The sequence below is a fragment of the Mixophyes fleayi genome, chromosome 12, assembly GCF_038048845.1.
Source record: "Mixophyes fleayi isolate aMixFle1 chromosome 12, aMixFle1.hap1, whole genome shotgun sequence".
In the NCBI taxonomy this organism is placed as follows: domain Eukaryota; kingdom Metazoa; phylum Chordata; class Amphibia; order Anura; family Limnodynastidae; genus Mixophyes; species Mixophyes fleayi.
The window spans coordinates 83,040,737-83,067,317 of NC_134413.1; the positions used below are offsets into that span (position 1 = coordinate 83,040,737).

General features: G+C 44.3%; 2 protein-coding genes across 5 annotated transcripts in view; one reads left to right on the forward strand and one right to left on the reverse strand.

The window, feature by feature from the left end:
• LOC142108571 (uncharacterized) overlaps positions 1–11,524 on the reverse strand; it is an 83,247-nt gene extending 71,723 nt beyond the window's left edge. The window contains exon 1 of the mRNA XM_075192340.1: positions 11,455–11,524. The gene's annotated coding sequence lies outside the window, so the exon portion shown is untranslated. The remainder of the gene's footprint in view (positions 1–11,454) is intronic.
• Positions 1–26,581, forward strand: part of LOC142108564 (uncharacterized) — a 625,828-nt gene that overhangs the window by 583,926 nt on the left and 15,321 nt on the right. The gene's annotated exons all lie outside the window — the stretch shown is intronic.

Genomic DNA, 26,581 nt, shown 5'->3' on the forward strand with positions numbered 1-26,581 from the left:
TATTGCCCCAAGGATTTCACAGTAGCCCCACATACTTCCATCAGGCATTAGCAGAAGTACTGAGTGTATTTTCACACCCAGAATGCCTGCTGCAATATGTGGATGATCTACTACTCCATACAGAGACTATGGAGGAACATTTGACTCTCCTAAAGGAATTGCTAGCCCTCCTTGTACGTGCAGGGCTCAAACTGAGTCCTCACAAAGCAAACCTGGCTAGGTCAGAGGTCATATTTCTGGGAGTCAAGATCGCTCATGGGACAAAAGGTATAATGGCCGCCCGAGTTGAGGCAATGGTCAAATTACCTAGACCAAATACCCTTCAAGATTTGCGAAAATTTCTTGGGGTTACAAACTTCATGAGGGAGTTCATAGAGGATTTTGCTACAAAAGCGAAACCTCTGTATGAATTGCTCAGAGGTGAGGAACCTTCATTGAGAGGATGGGCAGAAGAACAGGAAGAGGCATTTTCTACTCTGAAAAGAGATCTCTCTTCTGCCCCAGTTTTGGCCACTTCACACCCAGAGGGTGAGCTGGCAATTCAGGCTCACGCTGGCCCAGAGTCCATATCAACAGTCTTACTACAAGAAGTAGGATCTGAGACTAGACCACTAGGCTATTTCTCAAGACTTCTTTCTCCTGTGGAAAGAGGTTTTGATGAATGTGCAAAACAACTGGCTGCAATACATTATGCTGTCAAAGTGACAGAACATATTGTGGGCTTTAGACCACTTACTATACAGACTCCACACTCTCCATTAACCCTTCTACTCCGGGACATGTTGCCTGGAGTCTCTCAACAGAGGTTTGGGAGATGGATAATGGATTTGAGTGGACACAATCTCCAAGTAAGTCACAAGGCCAAATATGTATTGTCCCAACTGCTAAACACAGCAGGGACGGAACACGACTGTGGACAAATGTCATATGATGAAACAATGACATTGTTTAGACAAACAACACATCCGGGTGACCGAGTCATTTTTGTTGATGGGTCTCGGTCTCACACGAATGGGAAATATGTGACAGGTTATGCAGTCTTGGATAAGACTACAGGGCTTCAGAGTCTTGTTAAATTACCTGGTCACCTGTCAGCACAAAGGGCAGAATTGGAGGCAGTAAAGGAAGCCTTACTACTCCAACCGTCAGGACCACGTACTATATATAGTGACAGCTCATATGTAGTTCGGTCCCTGACATTACACTTGGATACCTGGCACAGGCGCGGATTTGTGGACAGCCAGAATAAACCCCTTGCGCACGTTTCAGTGCTCAAAGAGTTATGGGAATGGGGAATGATGCATCCTAAAGAGGCTGCGATCATTAAAGTTCCTGCTCACCAGAAAGGGAATGATCCCCTTGTCCTGGGTAATAACTCTGCAGACGAAGCAGCCAAACTGGCTTCTTTATCTGGGTTTTTCAGAGACCCAGATTACAAGGAAGTATCATCCTATAAAGTGACGATACGAAACAAGATTCTGGATGAAAGCCCAGTGTCATTTGAAGAGGAACAAGCAAAGGATCCTCTTCTTATACCCCACATTACCATGCCACAAGATCCCTGGTCAATCAAAGAGGGCATCCTGTGTCATACGAACAATGAGGGTTCAGAACCCCTGCCAGTTGTCCCTGCACATCTTCAGGTAGAGCTGACAAGACTCAACCATCAGCTCCTCGGACACCCTGGCCGAGATAAGCTCATGGCCCTCTTAAAGGACAAATTATACTGGTCAGGGATGTCAAAGACAGTGGAAATTGTCACACAACAGTGTCTTGTGTGTGCACAAGTGAACCCCAGAGCTCCAGCTCTCAAGCCGGTTTTACAGCGTGTGCCCCCTGCAGAAGGACCCTGGGCTGCCCTACAGATAGATTTTATAGGACCACTACCAGCTGGCAGTCGCAATTGTCGGTATGCCTTGGTAGTGGTGGATGTATTTTCAAAATGGGTTGAGGCCATTCCAACTGTAAATGACTCTGCTACTACCACAGCAAGGGTCTTATGGGAACAGATTTTGTCACGTTGGGGAGTTCCCAGGATCATCGAATCTGATAGGGGAACACACTTTACTGGCAAGGTCATGAAAGCGCTTTGTGAACTACTGGACATAAAACAGCGATTTCATGTACCGTATCATCCCCAATCAGCAGGAATAGTAGAACGAATGAATCGAACAATCAAATCTCGTTTGACCAAGACACTGTTAGAGAAGGGCTCCTCTTGGGTGACAGCTCTGCCCGCAATACTGATGGGTATTCGGGCAACTGAGGCAACGACAACAGGGATCACCCCATTTGAGCTCATGACTGGTCGCAAAATGCCACTTTGCTTCCCCAATGAACCACAGTTGTCAAACCCCATCAAAGAGGCGATTGCCAGAGATGTGTTCTTACAACAGGTGCAAAATAACCTGAAAGAACTGCTGCCATACGCAGCCATCCGGCTGAACAAACCCTATCTACAGGGGGAGACTCCCATGCCTCCAGTAGATAGTCTGGTAATGATCAAGACATTCCGAAAGGCAGGTCCCTGGGATGCAAACTGGGAGGGACCATATCAGGTCCTTGAAATCCTGGGTGACACAATGATAAAAGTACAAAGGCCAACGACTACAAAGAAAGACTCTCGGAGAAGACGTAAAGTTCTCTGGGTCCACGTTGATCAAGTGAAAACCACGCAAGCCTCCTTAACTCAATAGAGTGCTTCTGTGCTCATTGAGATGGGTAGATTGAGAAATCATACCCCTTCCAAATAAAATAAAAAAAAAAGTTTTAACTGATCATTGAGAACCAAAATGTAAGGAAAGGAAAATCCTAGAGCCCTACCCTGATTACATCTTGTACTGTATATGCAACTAACAGCGCTCCAAGAGGGACACTCCTCCGAGGAGCATATTTTACTCTTTCTCCCACTGTAGGTGTGGATGTAGCGGAGGAGATAGGAAGAACACCAGCAACCCCAGAGAAGCGACTAGGTACCCATCCAGATACTACTGTGTGGCTTCAGAAAATCCTGCTTGGTTTTGGTCCAGAACTCAAGAATTGGCTGCTCGACTTCGGGAAGGAAGAAGACATACTGCAGAAACTTTCTGGGAATCAAGCTACAATCAAGCTGGAATATGATGCCAAAGTATCATTTTCTCATTCATCCCATAATAGTTCTCATTATATTGGTATTAGTAACACATGAAGACTAAAGGACAACAAATGATGAACTATTAAGGAAAGGGGGGGTATGGACTTTGCAGGCATCATGGACTTTGCAGGCATCATGGACTTTGCAGGCATCATGGACTTTGCAGGCATCATGGACTTTGCAGGCATCATGGACTTTGCAGGCATGGGATCTGTTTTACATGAATGTCTTTGTTTTTTTATTATTCCTTTGTGCCTTTTTCTCTTTTCCTCTTCTCCTTTCTTCTCTCCTGCTCTTCACACCCTCGGGGAAAGGGTGGTTTTTTTTCCCACTATGGTTCCCCCTCTAGGAGGTTTTTTTCCTGTTGTGCGCCAATAACATAAGAGGTTTTTTTTTATCTCCTCCATAGTTGGTAGGGAGAGGAAGAGAGAGTTGAAAATTATCGGGGTCTCTCTCTCTCCCTCTCTCTTTATTTTTTTTTAGTTCACCACCAAATCTAGGGACAGGTAACTTCTTACTTGTAGTGTCGGTTTTCCGACAACAGGGGGACTGTTGAAGAACCTTCTCCTATGATATGATTCTCAAGCCATTTCATGCATTGTTCAAAAGTATCTCCCATCCTCCCAGCCACATGGCAAGATTAGCTATTTTGCATGTGTTTGTAAAACCCCCCACACAACTCTGGTCAGTTTCAGATAACAGCTTTGAAGCCTGAGACAAAGGAGGGTGTTGGGACACTGGAAGGGTCACTTGCTTTTTACTGCTGGACACATACATAGTGGGTAGAACCGACAGTGGTGATGACATCATCATCCCTGGACCCAAGAAGCTCCATGTGTGTGTGGTGAATCACCACACACATGCTGTTACTTGGGAGGCTGGGTTTTTCCAAGTTTGGACTATAAAAGTCCAGACCCGGGACCCTCTCTCTCTCTCTGGATGCCTGCTGCCCCTTGACAAAGAGCTCTACACTACACTGCAGGACATACACTAGGGATACATTACACTACGGATACACTACACTAGGGATACACTACACTGCAGAAAACATCTATAGGATTACAACACCCTACTATATATATATTACACTAAGCTACAAGAAAGGATTCTATACTACAGGAACGTTCCCTACACTGCAGATAAGAATCGGACCGAGGATACAAGGACTTGATAAGTATCAATAATATATATATACCCATAGAGCTATATGTGTATTTGTAATGTGGATTTAACTATTTATATACATATAACTGTGTAGCTATTGTCTGATATCTGTGATAGTTAAATCAATTTTATAAATACTGATTCTTATTAAGGATACATATGCAAAGCTAGGATAGTGTAAGGAATAACGGTGGTGAACATAGGGTTAATGTTATATTTATATACTATGTTATGTTGAACAACGTTATGATATGTGTGTGAATTGTGAATACAAGCTTTTCTGTGTTAACAGTAAAATACTTTGATTTAAATACATACATATGTTGTGAGTATTGATTATTTATAACGAATATATACTGTGAAGTACTGCTGAGATACAGTGTTTATTGGATAAATAGTTCTGTAAAACTTGTGTTATTTAGTGTGGTCAAAAGACTGAGTAAGGCAACACTGTGTAAGGAAAAGTGCATAAAAGTGCGAGTTTTATAGCGAGTGTATCTAAGAATATAATTAAAGGATAGCGCGCGCATGTGAGGCGCTACCACAGGTCCTTTAACAGTCACAATGTCGGATAAAGGAAAGAGTGCCCGTGTTCAATATTTTACCTGCTCTAAATGTTCGGCTAAATTGCCAGGGGGACAGTTGGACCAGGAGGCTCTTTGTGCGCAGTGTGAAGCGGGGTCCCAGGGCGTGCAGCCCCGGGGTGGTCCTTCCGCCACAGTGGAGGAGCCTGCGTGGGTTTCCTCTCTGGCACAGTCTGTTTTTTACTCGCCCAAATTATCAATAAACAAGCAGAAACTAGCTCTGCTTCATTAAGTGTAAACGCTGGTTCTGCTTTGGCTACTTCTGCAAATGTGGTTAATGCCGTGGATGATGCAGGGCACGATTTATCTCAATCACAGTCCTCTACATTTTAGACTTGTCAACCTGAACCTGCTTGGTCTTCCGCTCTGGGGAAGCGTTTAGACCGATTGACCAGTTTCTTAGATTCTTCCTCACGTTCAGACCCTAGGGCAAAACGTGCTCGTCTTTCTCATCCTCTGTTGCTGTCTGAATCAGAGGGTTCATCTGGTGAGGAAGGCGAAGGGGAAGATTCAGATTCCCTTGACCGAATGGAGGAGGAACAATCCCTTCCTGCCCAGGGATTGTTTAAACGAAACAGACCTAAGACTGTTTGTTTCCCGTCTTCAGCTGAGCTTACAGAAATTGCTGAATCAGCATGGAAATAACAGGATAAGAAGTTTACCGTGCCTCGCCGGTATTCTATGCTTTATCCTCTACAGGAGCAGGAGGTATCTCGTTGGGAACAACTACCCAAAGTTGATACTCCGGTAGCTAGACTAGCCCATCATACTACTCTGCAGGTTCCTGGCGCAGCGGTCCTTCAGGATCCTACAGATCGTAGGCTAGAGGGGTTTTTAAGAAACTTTTCCTGGCGGCCGGCACATCCTTTAGGCCTTTGTTCGCATCCGCGTGAGTGGCCAGAGCTATGGAGTCTTGGGCTGATCAATTAGCTTCTGGATTACAAGATTCAGAATTGCCCCCCTTGGCTCTTCACCTTAAGGAAATGTCTGGTTACCTCTATGAGGCAGCCCAAAATTCAGCTTCCATTTCTTTCTCTGTGTCTGCTTCGGCAGTCGCAGCCAGGAGAACGCTGTGGCTTCGTTCGTGGAATGCCGACCTGGAGTCTAAAGATCTTTAGAGGCTCTTCCATTTTCAGGGTCCGTTCTCTTCGGTCCTGAATTGGATAATATGATCACTCAAACTACCGGAGGCAAAAGATCTTTTCTGCCGGTTAATGCACCTAAGCCCAGGACTTCACATTTTGGTTCCTTTCATCAGTCCTTTCGTGGGAATTCAGTCTCAGGGGGGCAATCTTCCAGTAAGGGGAAGCCTCTCTCTAACAAGGGATTTTCTCAGAAAGGGAAGAGGCTCCTATTCTAAGAGGCGTCCATCTTCCAAATCCTCAGATAAATCTTCCGCATGAAGGGATTGCCCCTCTCCTAGTAGCTGCAGGGGTGGGGGGGGGGGTCGCCTTTGTTTGTTCAGGGACCAATGGGTGGCCTCCACCAAGGATGTGTGGGTATTTGTGGATAATATCCAGAGGTTATTTTTTGGACATTATGGGTCCTCCTCCTCAAAAAAAAATTCTGGACCCAATTACCTTGCGATTGCATCAAGAGAAGGTCAATGCTTCAATCAGTGACTTCTCTTTTTTCCACCTGGGTCATTTTGCAGGGTCCCGGAAAACCAAAGGGAAAAGGGTTTTACTCAAACCTGTTTGTGGTGCCCAAACAGGACCGATCTTGAACCTCAATACTCATCTTCGAGTAACAAAATTCCGTATGGAGTCAATTCGCTCGGTAATCAATGGATTGGAACCCTCGGAGTTTCAAGTGTCTATAGACATTCGAGACGCATATCTACATGTTCCAATTTGGGAAGGACATCAATCCCTCCTTCGTTTCACCGTAGGGAATTCGCACTTTCAATTTCGGGCTCTTCCCTTCGGTCTTTCAACTGCTCCCAGAGTGTTCACGAAAGTCATGGCGGTGATGACAGCAGGTTTGCGTGCCCAGGGAGTGAAAATAGTTCCATACCTGGACGATTTACTCATCAAAGCTCCCTCACAGGTGATCTTATCTCAACACCTGAACCTCGCCCTGAGTTTTTTGGAGCGGCATGGCTGGATAGTCACTTACCCAAAGTCGTTTCTTCAGCCGTCAGAAAAGATGGTGTTTTTAGGTCTTCTGATGGACACGACCCTACAGAAGGTCTTTCTCCCAAAGAAAAAGATTTGCTCCATTCAGAACTCTGTCCACCTGCTTTGGAATCATCCTTGCCTCTCAATGAAGCTGGGGATGCGGGTTTTAGGACTTATGGTATCAGCATTCGAGACCCTTCCCTATGGTCAATTCCATTCACGGGCCTTCCAGTGGGATCTTCTGAAGCAATGGTTGGGGTCTCCAAAGCATTTGGAGTCTCAAGTGATTCACCTCTCCAGGAAGTCTCGCGATTCTCTGGTTTGGTGGCTCATTCCGGACCATCATGCGAGTAGGCAAGTCCTTTGCTCTAGTGAAATGGATAGTAGTGACTACGGATGCCAGTTTGCAAGGCTGGGGAGCAGTGGTCCTCCATCTTCGGCTGCAGGGACTCTGGTCCATCAGGGAGACTCTTTTGCCGATCAATATTCTTGAATTGCGAGCGATGTTGCTAGGCCTTCAAGGAGCACAATCCTTCCTGCAAGGAAAGCCGGTTCGTCTGCAGTCAGACAATGCCACGGCAGTGGCGTACGTGAATCGGCAGGGAGGAAGAAAAAGTGCAGGAGCAATGCAGGTAGCGGAACAGATCCTGTCTTGGGCAGAGACCTGGGTTCCAGCGATATCCGAGGTCTTTATTCCAGGAGTGGAAAACTGGGAGGCAGATTATGTAATTCTTGCAGGGGAATGGTCTCTACATCCGCAGGTCTTTCAACAACTGGTTTAAAGATGGGGCCTTCCAGACCTGGATTTAATGGCATACCGAGGTTTTGCGCAAGAACCAGGGACCATCTGGCGGCAGCAGTGGATGTGAGGTCATTGAAGTGGGATTTCGGCCTGGGATACCTATTTCCCCCAATCCCGATGATTCCTCAGGTACTACGAAGAGTCAGAGTAGAACATCTTCCGGTAATTCTATTGGCGCCAAATTGGCCGAGGCGAGTTTGGTTTGCAGACATATTACGTATGGCGGTAGGAAGAGGTTGGCCTCTTCCACTCAGACACGATCTTCTCAGTCAAAGTCCTTTTCATTATCAGGCCTTAACTCGATTGGCTTTAATGGCATGGCTATTGAGGCCAGTCTCTGGAGATCAAGAGGTTACTCATTGAGAATAGTGAATACCCTAATGAAAGCTCGTAAGCCAGTATCTGCTAAGATATATCATAGAGTGTGGAAGATTTACATACAATGGTGTGAAAAGAAGTGTTCTGACCCAGCACTTTTCAGCCTGCCCATGTTTCTAGCCTTTCTCCAGGATGGTCTGGAAACAGGTCTTAGGTTAAATTCTCTAAAGGTGCAAGTCTCAGCCCTCTATTTTCTTCCAACAACATTTGGCCTCTTTACCGGATGTTCGTACCTTTCTTCAGGGGAGTACTGCATATTCAGCCTCCCCATGTCCCTCCCTTGGTTTCCTTGGATCTTGAATCTAGTCCTTGATATTCTTCAGCGTCCTCCATTTGAACCTCTACAATTGGCGGATATCAGATTTATGACATGGAAGGTGGTCTTCCTTTTAGCCATCGCTTCTGCTAGAAGGGTATCGGAATTAGGAGCCTTGTCCTGTAGGGATCCTTATTTGATTTTCCATGAGGACAGAGCTGTCCTCAGGACCATTCCATCCTTTTTGCCTAAAGTGGTTACTAGTTTCCATGTTAATCAAGACATTGTGTTTCCGGCCTTTCGTGAAGAAATGTCTTCTTCGCGTCATTCTGCTTCTACTCCTGCATCTTCTGGTCTGGATGTAGTTAAGGCTTTAAAGATATATGTGGAAAGGACTTCCACGTGTCGTAAAACGGATTCCCTTCTCGTACTTTACGATTCTTCGAAACGAGGATGGCCAGCTACCAAACAAACAATTGCTCGCTAATTTAAATGTGTGATTAGGCATGCTTATATCAGTACGAATCGTTCTGTGCCTAGAGTTCTCACGGCGCATTCTACACGAGCGTTGGGGGCGTCCTGGGCTGCTCATCATGGAGCTTCTGTGGATCAACTGTGTAGGGCAGCTACCTGGTCCTCTGTTCATACCCCATTGTAGCAGTGTCCCCCAGAATGGATGATGGAGAAAATAGGATGTTGTTGGTGTGTTTAGTTACATTGTTGTGCCCAATTCTTGGGACTTTAGTATTACTGAAGTTTGTGGGCTTGCTACATTGCCAACGCGCGTTTCTCAAGACAGATAGCGAAACGCGCGTTGCAGTGTAGTGCGCTGCTTTCCTGCTTATTTATATAGATATTTACTTTATAAGATTCAGCTATCCTGCAAAGCCTTAAAGCTTATCCTGTTAGCCTAATCGCTATATCAGCAAACTATTGAGTTTACAACACAAAGTTCAAAGCGCTAATAGCTAATCTTTTATGTATAACAGGGAGAGTATAGCTGAATCAGTCTAATTGAATTACCAAATACAAACAGAGATTGTTTATTCATACCAATTAAGAAGGATTAGAGAGGAGCTGTTAGTATAAGCCGCTACTTCATTGTCTATACCGACTCAATATCCTTGTAGTTCAATTTGTTAATCTATTATATTATATATACATAGCAGGTAGTGTTGGAATATTATATATGTTTATCAGAATTAAAATATTTTTTCACATACACTAATTAGCGACGTGCTAGAGTAGTTAACTACCTTTTTAGCAGCTACTAACACAATCATTACATTATTGCTCTCATCTTTTAAATATTTCGCTATTTTTCAATTGTATTTACTAACTAGGAGTGTTCCATATACAGGGACATTTTTTAATGTATATTAATAAAGATTTATACATTTTAATTTAGACTAAGAGTGCCCCTTTATCACAATTCTTTTCTCTCTTTCACAAACTAAAAGTTGATACAATGTGTGGGTGCACCTGTCCTCCAAACCATAACAACACAGATTGATTAAATCATTATATGAATTAGGGATGGTTATGGTGAAAAGAGGATCTGTCTACCTAGTGCGATACATATCCTTTTAAAATTAAATTGCTAGGATTAGGGCAATAGTTCTGGAGCTACTGGGTCACAACATAGAGATCATACTATCCAAGTAATCATCATCATTGTTTATTTAGAAGGCGTCACAGATTGTGTAGTGCCGGACAATCATCTTACGGATATGACAAACATGACTACAATAAGTATTATGACAGATACAGATAATAACAACGACATGATTACAATTAAGCATAATAACGTTTCCATGGAAGGTCTCGAACTAGTATTAGTGAAGGATTGATATTAAGTTGGCACTTGGTGAGGGGGTGGTTGGGTAGGAGGTGATAGTAATGGGATGTGAGGTAATGGGGGTAGAAGGAGGGGGATGGGGGCTAGTCTCCAGCACTAGACAAGCTATGTGTTAGTGGCACTTGGTGAGGGGTGGTTGGGTAGGAGGTGATAGTAGGGGGATGTGGGGTAATGGGGGTAGAAGGAGGGGGATGGGGGCTAGTCTCCAGCACTAGACAAGCTATGTGTTAGTAGCACTTGGTGAGGGGTGGTTGGGTAGGAGGTGATAGTAGGGGGATGTGGGGTAATGGGGGTAGAAGGAGGGGGATGGGGGATAGTCTCCAGCACTAGACAAGCTGTGTGTTAGTGGCACTTGGTGAGGGGTGGTTGGGTAGGAGGTGATAGTAGGGGGATGTGGGGTAATGGGGGTAGAAGGAGGGGATGGGGGCTAGTCTCCAGCACTAGACAAGCTATGTGTTAGTGGCACTTGGTGAGGGGTGGTTGGGTAGGAGGTGATAGTAGGGGGATGTGGGGTAATGGGGGTAGAAGGAGAGGGATGGGAGCTAGTCTCCAGCACTAGACAAGCTATGTGTTAGTGGCACTTGGTGAGGGGGTGGTTGGGTAGGAGGTGATAGTAGGTGGGATGGGGGGTAATGGGGGTAGAAGGAGGGGGATGGGGGCTAGTCTCCAGCACTAGACAAGCTATGTGTTAGTGACACTTGGTGAGGGGTGGTTGGGTAGGAGATGATAGTAGGAGGGATGTGGGGTAATGGGGGTAGAAGGAGAGGGATGGGAGCTAGTCTCCAGCACTAGACAAGCTATGTGTTAGGGGCACTTGGTGAGGGGTGGTTGGGTAGGAGGTGATAGTAGGGGGATGTGGGGTAATGGGGGTAGAAGGAGGAGGATGGGGACTAGTCATGGTGTGTGAGCTCCTCTGTGGTATATGGGGTGTAGCTGGTCTGGGTATTAAGTCTCTCACAGCTCTACCAGTATAATAACCAGCTCTGCTATTACTAACAGCCTTCTGCTGACTGCAGCACAATGAGGATTATGTAGCAGCTGATGTGAGAGCTCAGCCGCATGTATGAAGCCCTGATGGTCGGGAGGCTGCACATAAACATGGGGTAACTCTAGGGGGGTAATTCCCGCTGTCTGATATGTTATTATAGGGAGATATTACCTCAGCCTTATACAGGGCCCGGATGTATCGGTCCAGGTCCTAAAACGGCGACTGAGAGATTATGTGGCCCCGCCCCTGTGTTGTGTAAGTTGTTGTCAGGGGAGGAGATATATCTATAAGACCAATAGTTGTGGGAGACTACGGGAAAATGGCCGCCGCTGCCCTGTACTGAGGACAATAAAGATATTAAAAATATTTTTCTCATAATTAAAACTACAGAGTCCTCCCCCTCATCTGTGTAAAGCACACTTCCCGCTGTAACTATCCCCCTCGCCCATATTAGATGGATGTCTATTAGATACATAACCTACATATGTTTGGTAACAATTTAATCGGTAGAGTAAGTTTTTATATAACTGTTGTCCTCAGTGCAGGACAGCGGCGGCCATTTTCCCTTAGTCCTACACAACTATTGGTCTTATAGATATATCTCCGCCCCTGACAACAACTTACACTGCCCAGGGGGCGTGGCCACATCCTCCTCAGCCGCCATGTCAGAGCCTGGAGCGCCGCCCTCAGTCTGTACAACATCCGGGCCCTGTACAAGGCTGAGGTAATAATATAGTTCCCCCATGTTTATGTGCAGCCTCCCGGCCATCAGGGCCTCATACAGAATCCATCCCCTTATACATATCACATAGACTATTAGTTTATGTCCCTTCCCACCCTACATGTCAGCACCATCAGTCCCCACAGCCAGTGTCTGACTGGGTCCTGCTGCAAAGCCCCCAGTGGTTATTCCTCAGACCACCTCCCATGAGATCCACATCCATAAACACCTCCATATACACACACAGTTCTTACTGAAGGACACAGTGACCCATGTCTGCCCATCCACAGTCCCCCTCGCACCATCCACTATACTGTGTTCTATCTATGTGTAATTGTCACAGTATAGACCCCATTCCATGGTAGGTACAGCGTAGGGTCTACTGCCCATGTGACATTGTCACATTCCCAGTCTCCTCTTACACTCAGTACTCAGGGGTCCCACCGCCTACAACGTACTAAGCCCAAGAGTCCTCCTGCAGCCACACAGACCCCATATGTTACATTATACTATGTATTATACATTTATATCACAACCTTAAGTCACTGTTCCGAGTCTCCCTCTGACACGTAGACAGAATGATCTCTAAGAAGTGACCCAGTAAGTCCCCAACCATCGCCCCCTAATCCCAGCAACATAGTGAGTCCCTCCTGCTCCTCATATAACATAGTATGCAACATAATATTCATTAGGTCAACTAAGCAATGAAATGTAAAATAATATAAAACACACATTTTTAATCAAATAATAAAAATAATGATGCCAGATTTTATATTGGTGTCTAGCTGCTTCTAGCCTTAAAAATTCTACATTATGTATGTTTATTTAATGTATTTATATGTTTGTGTGTTACATATTTATGTGTATAGATAGATAGATATCTAATGTGACTGTGCCAGTACAGATGTGTGTGACAGAACAGATAGGTGAACGTGTTAGAAATGGCTGTGACACTATGTGACAGATACATCCTGTATATGGCACCGTCTCTTACCTGGCAGCGGGGCTAGAAGCACCAGCACATCCATGTGGGCAGCTGAGGGTCCCGTAGAAAACAGGATTTGTTGCAAAGTGAAGGCGAGAGCCGTACGGGAGTTATCAGCTGGTATATTGTACCCTGCACTTGTATCTAATACTGTATTATGCCCTTCATCATCATCAGCTATTAATATAGCGCCACTAATTCCGCAGCGCTGTACAGAGAACTCACTCACATCAGTCCCTGCCCCATTGGAGCTTACAGTCTAAATTCCCTAACACACAGACAGACAGAGAGAGAGAGACTAAGGTCAATTTTGATAGCAGCCAATTAACCTACTAGTATGTTTTTGGAGTGTGGGAGGAAATCGGACCACCCCAAGAAACCCACACGAACACGGGGAGAACATACAACTCCACATAGATAAGGCCATGGTCGGGAATTGTACTTATGACCCCAGTGCTAACCACTGAGCCACCGTGCTGCCCATGCTTATGTATAAGCATGAATACCTCCATAATACTGATCACTGGGTATAGCTCCTCTCACACCAGAGAGACACTGACAGACTGAGGACCTGCTGTATGAGGTGCGGCATAGCTGCAGATGGTCTCTACAGATCTCCCCTGTTACTACTGATCTGTCCAAGGAGGAGGGAAGAGGTGATGGGAAGGAAACATAGAGAATATGATCTCTAGCTCTGCTTGTTCTTATTGCAGAAATAGGTGTTATATTAAAGCAGGAAGTGCACAGTAAGAGCAGGCAGTGTGAGGACAGCAATCTGAAGAACATTTACACCAGAGTAATGGAACTTGCACAAGACAATATAAACTGTTGTATGGTAATTTCAATTTCTTTATAGCACACGGAGCACCAGAGGAAACCCACGCAAACACGGTAAGAACATAGAAACTTTACACAGATAAGGCCATGGTAGGGAATCGAACTCATGACCCCATTGCTGTGAGGCAGAAGTGCTGGCCACTAAGTCACTGTGCACATGCGTAATGTAATTGAATGTCCATTAACACAACACTTAGACCTTATTAAAGTGACCTTGTAAACTGAACGAGATCGACCAAACAGGCAACCACGATCTACTGGTAGTGTCACACGCCGGACTTCCGCTGTCTCCCCGGGAGCCGGCGCCTGTGTCCGCTGACCCCGGAGGCCTCCTCCATCAGGATCCCTCCTATTAAGTAAAAGTCACTTACCTGGGTAACTATTTTCTCAGAAAGGACTCATCCAATTGACCTGAAATTTGGTATACTGACATTATTTGACAAAAAAATTAGAATAGTGAAGTCAGTTAACTTCCATCATCCCCCCTTCCCGCCGTGGGAGGGGTAGTAAAGGCTAAATTTACGAGTTGAAGGCTCAAACTCATTTTCGTGAGGTAATTTTACCTCATGAACACACATTAAAAAGGGCGCTTGCGTCGGGAAGAAACGCTCTTCCCCTTCAACCATCCAGCGCTGTCTCTCCCCTTCTTCCGTTCGGCGCTCAGTGGTTCTGCGCATGCGCAGAACTGTCTAGCTGTTTTCTGTGCTCTCACTGCCCTCTATTGGCTGCCTAATAGGAACTGAACTATATCTACCCCCTCTGACCAGAACTCAATGCTGGTTCTTTCAGTCAGTCCCTGACTCTAGTATTGGATACAGCTCCTGTGTTTTTGCTCTCCTCCGAGTTTCCAAACTGCTATCTCTCTGGGAAAACCACCTCTAGGTGGCTACTCTATCGAAGTTCCGGTCAGCACCTCCAAGTGGCAACTTTATTCTATTTCTGCAAACCAGCTTCCGAGTGACTACGTTGCAGTACTTCCCTACTATTTCCACTCCCAAGTGGCAACGTTGCTGAACATTCTGGCTAATCACCGGTATCAAGTGGCAAGTCTTTTACTAACTGATTCTACGCTCCGTCTGTTATGTTTCACTGGGAACTTCCTTAGGGGACCGTGATCTGCAAGTGGAAGCTGCAAAAGCCCATATTCCCTTGCGGGAATCACTGGTGAACACCTTTCACTTGTTAGACTCCGCGCCCCTAGCGAGAGTAACGCCAATCCCGGCTGAACTACCAGGATCCGGTTGAAAACCCTCTGGTACACGTGACAGGTAGATTGCGATCAACTGTTTGAGTCCACCGCTTACAGCTGCAGCGCGGTCCGACAGCCCTTACAATAGCCACCTATAGGCTCCTCTAGATACTCCCCCTGATCATACATGGACATCTATATCATCTGGTCCTTGCCCGCTACACCTCCCCCACGATTACACCTCCCACACGCTTACACCTCCCACACGCTTACACCTCCCACACGCTTACGCCTCCAACAAGCTATTTACACGCCGCCAATACCTACTACACAGTCACTTACACTATATCTGTGACGAAAGTCCACAACCAGGACGAAACGCGTTGAAGTTTGAAGACGCCCCCACAGCCAGCAGCATTGTGTCCCCCAGCTCCTGCCCTCCCCATTACTCCCAGAGGTCCACTGAGTGCAGCCGCTGGGCAGCAGATTTCTTACACAGCGGAGGAGCTCAGACAACAGGTGCACCGCATCCCTCCTGTACTATAGCTGCCCCCCCACCTCACTCTATCATGCATCACATTCCTAGATTAGAATAAACACGCTGACCGCTTGGATAGGTTATAGGATCAGCAGCCGCTGAGCCGTGTACCTCTGAGCTCATGTAGATAATACAGAAGGTGAGAGTTAAGCACATGATATAATACATTTCTCAGAACACTCTCCTAACGTCTCCCTCTGCAGAACTACTAAGTAGTCCACATATACTACTATTACTAATATAACTATTGTATTGTTCTTCCCACTGGTTAGATAGCTCCCGTTATCTGCCACGTTTACACCTCACATCTCCCTGATCCTGAACTGGCCCCAATCAGGCGGAACTGACTGTGTTTAAGTGAAAATATAATCATGTAACACAATCTAACAGTAAAGGTAATAAGAGCTACTAAACCAACCCAAAGAGCTAACCAAGCTGTAAATGCAAAAGAGATAGAAGAAAAAAACTAAATAAAAAGGCAAAAGAGTTGTAAATGCTTGAAAGAAGAACATAGAGAAAGTACTTGAACATCACCACTTTCATCTTTTTATTTGGGGGGGGGGGGGGATCCAAAACACACCACCCACATTCTGTGACTCATCTCCCATCTGTTTCCTCAGTAGGACGAACTATATCGGACTTGCCACAAAACAAGTGCACCAATACCCCAACAAGAGGAATATAACCTAGCAACCGCTTCACTCCGGAGGAACACCAAATATTATCCACCCCAGGACCACTCTACCGAACTAAACAGGAAGATAAAGAACCCAACGAGAGGAACGTCTACCGACAACTTTGTCACTAAAGAATTAAGACGTAAGTGACAAACACCTACAACACCCCATCACCTATAGATCCCACCAGGTTACACCACCTATAGATCCCACCAGGTTACACCACCTATAGATCCCACCAGGTTACACCACTATGTTCTCCGCAGGGGAGCAACCAATCACAGCTCCACTGATACATCCTCACACCGCAGACAGTCCCTATCCTACAACACCACCTTTTATTATAGAGGGGTGTTACATGAAAGACTAAAATTCAGGGAACTCCGCCCTCTTGTCATGTGATCTCTTGATCCCCGCTGTCAGACATGCTATGGGGATATAGAGCTAGAACCGCTTTGCTGACCCCAGCTGTATTTCATCTTCCAAAGAAATTCACTTTCTTCCATACGGACGGGGTTTCTCTTAGACACTCAACCTCCACATGTGACTGGTCTTAACGTGTTTCTGTGTCCAGGTGAATTATATATATATATATATATATATACAGTATATATATACAGTATATATATACAGTATATATATTGACAGAAAGTGTTTTCTATTGTTTATTTTCTATTCTATTCTTTTATTTAGATAACCTAGGAAAGCAGTAAATAAAAGGTTAATGTTTCTATTATACACACCAGGGTTTTTAAAACAATTGAAGTACCATAGATGTCTATCCTAAAGTATAACTGTTGGATGTAAGGATATCTCTCTTCATACAGTTCTCGAGGTTGGAATTGGTGTTCTTTATATACTATTGACGTGTAGAATCTAAATTTTTTATATATATGCATTCAGCCAATGACCGTCGCCTCTCCTCCACTCTGATCACCTCATCCCACTCCAGAATTCAAGACTTCTCCTGAGCTGCCCCCCTTGCACTGGAATGACCTCCCACGCTCCATCCGTTTGTCCTCTAAATTGTGCTCCTTAAAACGGGCACTCTAAACTCATCTCTTCCTCAAAGCCTACCAGCCTTCCACCTAACCCTCTCACCATGCTCGCTCTCATCTCCTGGCTCCTCTGACTCCCTTTGTGCCGACCGTCTGTTTGCCCTCCCTTTAGGATGTAAGCTCTTATGAACAGGGCCCTTCTTCCTCCTGTCTCTCTACCTTCTCTTCTACTCCAACTTCAATATATTTGCTTTTCCTGGAGCCTCTGAAGTCTTGGTATTACTCGTTTATTGTTCTGTAGTGTTATTCCCAGTACTGTTCATTATTTGTACTGTGTTCGGCGTTGCGAAAACCTTGTGGCGCCTTATAAATAAATAATGATAATATTATATATATATATATATATATATATATATATAGCCCAAAAATCCAGAACAACAGCAGTTCACATAATATCAAAATGTAGAGCACTAGATACAAATACAGTTTAGAACAGCATGCTCTATATTACATACTTGATATATGTATAATTAAGTTTAGCCTTTATTGCACAATTTTTATATAGATTAGCAGTACTATTAAGATATGACTCCTACATAAATATCACTGTGTGATATCTGCCCTTTTTTGAGAGCAGAGTTACATTGATCATTATGCATATTAATTTGTGCGAAAATCTCAATAGCGGGATGTTGCTTGTGTTGCATGTGGAGAGACTCTATTTGTGTTTACAAATTAGAGCTTTTCAGAGCAGAAATTGTTGCAGTGAGTGGAAATAGAGAACCAGTAATACTGGCTTTTTCAGCCTCCTACACTATTCTGGGCTCTATTTCATATGTTACATTTAGGCTAAAGTACTCAGTGGTAGAGTCTCGATCTTCTGGGTTATCAAGTTGTTGAGTAGAGTTGTCTCTGCTCCAATTAAACTGATGTGGCTTATGTTTTATGAAAGAAGTAGATATTCTCCAGAGTATTCCGCCCTTGGAGAATGACGAAACCCCAGTACCGTGGATTTTTTTTGCGTGAGTAAGCCAGAAACATACAGCATGTCAATACGAAGACAGATACGATGTTGACGGAGTCATGTGTGCAGTCTCTGGCTGTGGAGTTCTAGAGGCGCCATGTTTCATAAAGATTGTGAAGGGCCAATAGGGATGCCATGTTCTTATACTCTCTGGAGGGCTGAGATTTATCTAGCTTTAGATCTTGGGTTACATTAATATCTCCTAGGATCAGATGACACTTTGCATAATGTGGTTAAACATCTTATTGAGGAAGGTGACTGGTTCTGATGTGGATCGTAGGCAGATACTACTGTCTTGGATCAGAGAGAACCTATAACTATAAGGTATCGTCCCTCTGGGTTAGTTATATAATGGGGTGTGGGAAAAGGAACATTTCTACGGCTCCCAGGACAATGGAGCGCTTTTAACTTAATAAAATTAGGAGATGTGAAGGAAGAGAGTTCCCTGAGGGGTGATAGTCTGACCTAGGTAATACATTAGAGGGGCCTGTGGGGGTGCATAGTAGGGTCTGAAAATTACAAAGACAATAGAGGTAGGGAAGGAAACAAAAGAAAGGTTAGGAGGACAAGGCTGTGGGTGGCAAAGGAATTTTCCTAAGATGGAATTAGGGATTTAGAGAGAGAGAAGTCAATCAAAGAGGAGGTGAACAACAAATGATTCACAAAAACCTCTACAACTTGAAGAACCACAGTGCAAACTGCAAAAAGAGTCATCTAGTCTGATAAAGTCTTCATTAGGTGATAAGGGGTCAATCTGCAATGAATAACAAGAAACAGTAAACACAACGAGAAAAGTAGCTCGTCCAGCTTCCGAAAAGCGCCACTGAGCTCTAGGATGGACACATCCTGAGAGTTTTATCTTCAGTTTTGATGGGCAGACGACATAATTAGGCCTTTGTCCTATTGGGAACTGGATAGCAGATCCCTGCTTGTGCCTGTGAAACAGGAAAAAATTAAGAATATGTCTCTCATGTTAAAATGATGATTCCGACAAGGAGGTGTCCTGGATGAGATTTGGAGGACCGAGTTGTCCACAATAAGTGGAGTTATTCAAGTGGGGAGAGTCGTTTTGCAAAGTTCTGCGACCCACTATTTGCCATTCAGACTGTGGAGGCTTTTGGTGTCTCATTGATGAAGATCCTCGCTAAAGGCTGCTGACATGGGATCCAATTTAGAGAGGATGGTTTGCATTTGAATTTCTGACTTACCATACAGAGTTTTAGTGTGTGTTAGCACTTGAAGAGTTGCTAAGAGAAACACCATTTATATTTGTAGTTAGAAGCTCTTAGGATTTTGGTGATCCTCTGCAGTTCATGTCTCTTTTAAATTGTTAAAGGTGCTAGATCTTGGAAAACTTGCATCTGGGAGTCCTTCAAGTCAATGAAAGGGCTGTCATGGTTGGCCATCATGATTCTTTTTTATGCAGTCTGGCAATAATTTCTCTGGGATTTTGTTCTGGGGTAGGCCTTGCTCTCAGAGCTCTGAGATCTGTCTAACACACCCGTTGTCTCAGAGAGATCAGGGAGCACATGTTTAAAGAGGCCTACTAAAATGCAATGAGAGACTATGCATCTATGGATTCTGGGATGCCTCTATTCCAGAGATATTTCCTCCTGGACCTACTTTAGAAGTCATCATGATCTTGAATGGATCATCTTAATTTCCATGTCAGTAATAACTTGTGAGCGACACAGCTTGTCCATCTTATTTTCAAGGTTGTTGTTTCTAGATACAAGAAACGTAATTTCCAATATTTTATTGTTTTTTAAAAGAAATTTGATCGTGTCTGGTTGAGTGATTTTCTCGCTGTGTTGAGACATGACCGTTTAGTAAGAATTGGGATGCTCAGGTTGTGAGAGACAGGAACAGAAGGTGGGATTTTTGTGATGAGATGGAATGTATGGTAACTAATCCTCAATAATGTCACACTCTCATCGGTCATAGCTTAACTAATCTGAAGCCAACCTGGGGCTGTGAGCAGGTAAGTAGATGATCAGCTTTGTGGATTTATAGAACTTGGTGTTTGTAGTGCCGGCATCCTAAGTGCAAATGCCTTTAACATGACTCTGGTTGTTGATGTTTATAAACTGTAATACATGAATAGTTGTGAGCCTTTACATATATGTAGAACACGTTGAATTAAGGGAGTGTATTGCTGTCGTGTAAGTGCCCAGCTAATGTAGAAGCCTTGCTCTGATGAGCCCTTGTCCTAAATTTAGATCCATCAGAAATGCATCTACAGGGACAACGTTAGGGGCATGCTTAGATCTTTAGAAGTGCTCTGCTGCCCCAAGAAGTAGGGTGTTGTGTGAAAGTCACTTATCGGTCTTATGAAGCTGGATCAGAGAAACTGCTGAGAAACACTGAATAGGGCTCTATGGCCCATTCACTAGGGGCCTCATGTAGAGTTGGACTCACCTTGCTTCCACAACTCAGATGTAAAATACTCCTGTCATGAGCCTCGACGGTACGCCGCATCCTGGCGCAATCTAGCAGCCGGGCACGTGCATTGGTTACAATGTACTGGTTTTTTTTTCCTTGCGCTTATCTTTGTGGCATAGAGTAGGAGGGTGTAGGGACATCCTCCAACACCAGGGGGAGCTCTCCTATGATTTAAATTGGTTGATTAATATATTTATACATGTTCCTGGTTTATGTTATTATCTATGCCAGTTCTAAGCTAGTAAATTATTTAGCAGCCTCCTGAGGCTGATTGTCAGCCCTTTCCTCCTCTTTTCTGATTGGCCCATCAAAGTATTTAAGGCAGGGAGTTCTTAGTCTCACTGCCGGTTATAGCTTCCAGTTCCCTGTCTGCTAACCTGCTCCTGTGCTGTTTGGTGTATACCTTCTGGATTGAATTTCTGTGTATGACCCCTGCCTGTACCTTGGACCCTGCCTGTGACCCTGACCTTTGGCGTGTTACCTGATTTTTCTGCTTGCTAGTGACCTCTGACCGCTACTTTCATCTGACCATTCGCTGCCATCTATGCTGCCTCCTGGCCTGCCGCTACGGTTTTGTATTACAAACTTACACTACATCTGGAGTTACGTCCTGGGGGCATCTGAGTACCGGTGAGCGTATAAAGCTCTATGGGAAAGGCGGCTGCTAAAGGTGAAGATCTCCGCAAAACCAGTTCTGTGAGTTTGTGAACAGACCGTCAGCGTAACAACTCCCCCCAAAAAGACTTATTTTACATTGTATGAACAGCTGAAAGTGTCATGAAATACTCTGCATACTACTTAAAATGCAGCTCTTTATCATACCCAAATGGCTGTACCTCTTTCAAACCCTGCCAGTTTCTGTCCCTGCCACCCTCCTATCCAACATCCAGAAGGCCCTTACTCGGTTTATCTGGAATCATACGCCTACACGGGTATCGGTTGCTGTCCTGAAGAAACCTATCCCCGGTGGTAGTAGGGGCCTACCCGATATTAAGATGTACTACCTGGCCTCTCACTTCTCCCAAACTGTTGCATCATATGCCCCCTCAGGTTCTATGTCATGGCTCGACCTGGAGGCGGCGCATACTGCCCTCCCTGATTTGACCCCACTCTGGGGCCTACCCCCTATACATCGCCCCTCGTCCTCTAAACTCCTTCCACACCACTAAATTTGACATTAAGATTTGGGATTCCTATTCCTTCAAATTAAAGCTTACATCTGCCCTCTCTCCCCTGACCCCCATCTGGTTTAATCCCATATTTCCTCCCGGCCTCTCTAAATTGAGACACCGTCTCTGGACTGAGGCTGGACTTAAATTTCCATCAGACTTTTCGAAACAAGGCCCGTGGCTTCCACTGGCTGAGCTCCAGTCCCACTCCCCAGACCGGACGCTTAGCCCCTTTGAGTCCTTTCAAATCAGCCATTTTTTGCGATCCCTGCCACCTAAATTTACACTGCGTCCCCTCACTCCATTTGAGAACTTATGCAAACTCCACACCATGTCCAAAGGCATGATATCACAGCTTTATAGTATCTTTCTTGACTCCACTCGTCACCTTCAGCTCCACCATGAGATTGAATGGGAGAGAGATCTCGGCCCTCCGCCTGATGAGGAGGCCTGGGAGGACATGAGACTGGGGATAGCCAAAAGCTCTATATCGACCAGACTAAAAGAAACATCCTATAAAATTTACTATCGCTGGTATTATACCCCCACTCGACTTCATGCAATGTTCCCCTCCTCGTCGCCTGACTGCTGGCGGGGATGTGGCCACAGGGGTTCTATGATACATATCTGGAGGACTTGTCCAATTATTACTCCCTTCTGGGATGCGATCCATGGCTTCATCAATACCTTATTTGAGACTCCCGTTGCGAAAGACACTTGGATCTTTCTCCTTTGTTACCCTCCCCCGGATCTTGATAAATTCTCAAAAAAACTGACAGCGCTAATCCTCACAGCCGCCAAATCTCTCATTGCCCTCAACTGGAAGCGCAGCACTTCTCCTTCTTTATCGGCCCTTAAAAAACAAATTTGGAATGTGGCAGCAATGGAAGAGATTACTTACCACCTACACGAAAGAGGTTACGCTTTTAGCCAAGTCTGGGCTCCATGGCAAATGGCAGCAAGCGCGTTTCCCTTTGACACTTAAGTTCCACGCGGAGGCCCATGTGTGGTGAGTGGGGCCCTGCTCCTGCTCTACCAACCTTTGACCTTCTAACACACGTTCATTACCTTTTCTCTGACCGCACTCTTGTCTATCTTTTGTGGTCTTCCTTCTTCCCTTACCCCTCCTACTCCTATCCCCCCCCACCCCCCACCCAAACCTTTTTTGACATTGTCTGGTTTATGTAAGGTAAAGCCAAAAAAAACAAAAAAAAACTGGTCAGTTTACATCTTAAGTTCCCTGTGGATGTCATTCCTGAACTTCATTACAATGTAAATGTCTTCTTATGTACACATTGTATCCTTTATGCCTTGTATTGCTTGACCATTTAAAATAAAGAATTATATATAAAAAAAAAAAAAAAATGCAGCTCATTAGTTAGAGCAGTAATAGCTGAGGATGGATTTTTGGGTAATTTTAACCTCTGTGTACGTAATTTTAACCTCTAGGTACGTAATGCTCCATTTTACCCATTCAAAGGGTGTATTTCTACTCCAGGAGGGATGAGCAATACTTGGTACAGGGCTACTGACTTTTCTAGATTCCCAGAGAGGCCAGATATTATGCCGTACTCCTTGATTTTGTTGAGGATGCAATGATTGAGCCAGGTTTGATATGGAAGGACGTTGTCTGCAAAGGCAGAAATGTTCATTTTTGCGGTTTCCTATACAGATGCCTTTAAAATTATATCATTGTTTTAAGATAAGTGGTAAAGGATCAATGACAATTTCAATAAAAGTGGTGACAATGTGTTCCGCTGTACATATCTAACCTATCACTTGCAGTCTGGAGATTCTCTGATTTTTTGCCAATCATAGTCCTGATTATCTTGAGAGTTCTTTAATTTCTTCCATGCAGGTTGGGAACATCACAATGAGTTGCTCGCTCTGCTCTGAGATGTCATGGTCTCGAAGAGGGGGTGAATAATGTGCAGGATTGTTGGTAGTTTGCCTCTGCATGTCCATCTTAGAAGGAGTTAATTGAAGTGAAGCTCTGGACGAGGAAGGCTTGTCAAGGAATTTTCCCATAATCCTCGTCTCTCCAGGGCCAGTGAATTTGCGGTCAGCCAAGCAAATATCAATGATAAAATGTGTGACATATAAGTTATTGTAGGTAAACCTGGAATAGACCCCTTGTAGGAAAAAGATAATCTTACATTTCAAATGCTTTTTATTACATTTTAGAATTACATCTCAACTGATAAAATATTTAATGGTAGTTGTAAAAGGACCTGTGGTAGCGCCTTACATGCGCACACTGTCCTCTTATTCTGTTCTTAGATACTCGCTATAAAACTCGCACTTTTATGCACTTTTCCTTACACAGTGTTGCCTTACTCAGTCTTTTGACCACACTAAATAACACAAGCTTTACACAACTATTTATCCAATAACCACTGTATCTCAGCAGTACTTCACAGTATATATATGTTATAAATAACCAATACTCACAACATATGTATGTATTTAAATCAAAGTATTTTACTGTTAACACAGATTAGCTTGTATTCACAGTTCACACATATATCATAACGTTGTTCAACATAACATAATATATCAATATAACATTAACCCTAGGTTCACCACCGTTGTTCCTTACACTATCCTTGATTTACATATGTATTTTTGATAAGAATCAGTATTATAATATTGATTTAACTGTCGCAGATATCAGACAATAGCTACACAGTTATATGTATATAAATAGTTAAATCCACATTACAAATACATATATAGCTTTATGGATATATAGATTAACGATACTTATCAAGTCCTTGTATCCTGGATCCGATTCTTTATCTGCAGTGTAGGGAACGTTCCTGTAGCATGGAATCCTTTCTTGTAGCTTATTGTATGTTTTCTGTAGTATAATGTGTATATATATTTTCTGTAGTGTAGTGTAATGTATCTTTTCTGTAGTGTAGTGTAATCCCATAGAATAGTATAGTGTAATATATATATCTTTTCTGTAGTGTAGTGTGTCCCTATTAGTGTAGTGTTCCTATTAACCCTTTCCTGTAGTGTAGTGTAGTGTTCGTTGTCCAGGGGCGGGCAGGCAGCAAGAGAGAAGGGGGAGTCCCGGATCTGGACTTTTATAGTCCAGACCTGGAAACTCCCAGCCTCTCCAGCAGGAGCGTGTGTTGTGATTTACTACACACACGTGGAGCTTCCTGTGTGTCCAGGGGTGATGACATCATGACCCCTGGTGATTCTTCCCACCGTGTATGTGCCGACTTGAGTCAGCACACACAGTGGGGTTCTACTAGAGTCGCACATGCGCAGTTGTACCCGGTACATGCACGTGCGCGCACACGTACCCCATACGTGCGCGCGCCTGCCTGTAACCCGCGGCTCCCCCTTCACAGTAGTCTCACTAAAGTATTATTAAAGGAAGTGTGAAAATGGGTAACAAGGGAATGCAGAAGCAGCCCAGTGCTAGACACCAGGAGAAGAGACCGTCTGGTTAGGTTCAGTAATTTAAGAAGTTGTACTATGTGTACACTTTACACTGTTCACATATTTAAGGTCAGTAATATGAACATATCCGAAACAAAGTGCATAAAAAAAAGACTTTAGTAACAGTCTGCTTACAGAACTTGTATTGTGTCGGATGTTGATGATGGTTCAATGTTTAGCCGGCTACTAAATTTTCTAAGTACATTTTTTTTACATATTTTTTCCTTGATTCCTTTTTACAATTAGGACTGTATATGAAAGACAATCCCCTTATACTTCTAGTAGTCCGATTTGGACTTCTAGTGGTCAGATTTGGACAGCTATTACAGGCTTATTAGTGTACAATATGGCTGCTTATTGCTGACTGTTTGGTAGACTGTTTGGTTCTTGGAAACTCCGGGATGAGGAGGACGGGTGACCGCTTGTATTTTTGAGTCCGTAGTATAAAGAACAAACACCCACCCTCCAGATGGCTGCCAGGTGTGCTCCAAATACACGTTTAGGTTTCCTTTAAGTTATTTCTCTTTAGAGTGTGTGCAAAAAAACACAGTTAACACTCACCACACTCGGTTCCAATAGTTCGGCGTGCTGTGATATGGCTTTCATGGGGACACTGTAACTGTGGCTTCCTGGGTGTTATGTACGTATTGTCGCTAACCAATAACGATTGTCGAACCTCGATTTGTGTTTCCAACGCACAAAAATTTATTCGCAAATAGTAGAATAATATGCTCAAGCGAAGTGAAAATAAATACAGCCATTACTTATCGCAGGCGCTCTGGATCCAGTGTGCAGCATTCAATCCTGAAGTCTGGGGACAAGATGTCTGAACACTAGATGTGAAGCTGCTGCTTATATACACACAAAAATACAGTAACACAAAAGACCCTAGCGACTGTGCAAGCTACCGTCCCATTTCCCTTCTCAATGTAGACATTAAGTTATATGCAAAGATCCTGGCTACCCGTCTGAATGGAGTCCTTCCGGGTCTAATCCACTATGATCAAGTGGGTTTCATCCCAGGTCGCCAGGCCAGGGATAATACTCGCCGTGCGATTGACCTTGTTCAAATCATCAATCAAAGGTGCCTCCCGGCCATGATGCTCTCACTGGATGCCGAGAAGGCGTTCGATCGCATCTCTTGGGATTTTATGACCCTAGCTTTGAAGGCGTACGGCTTCACGGCTGAATTCCTGACCGGGGTATCGGCCCTCTATAACTCTCCCTCAGCTAGGGTTCTGGTTAATGGGTCTCTTTCCGAC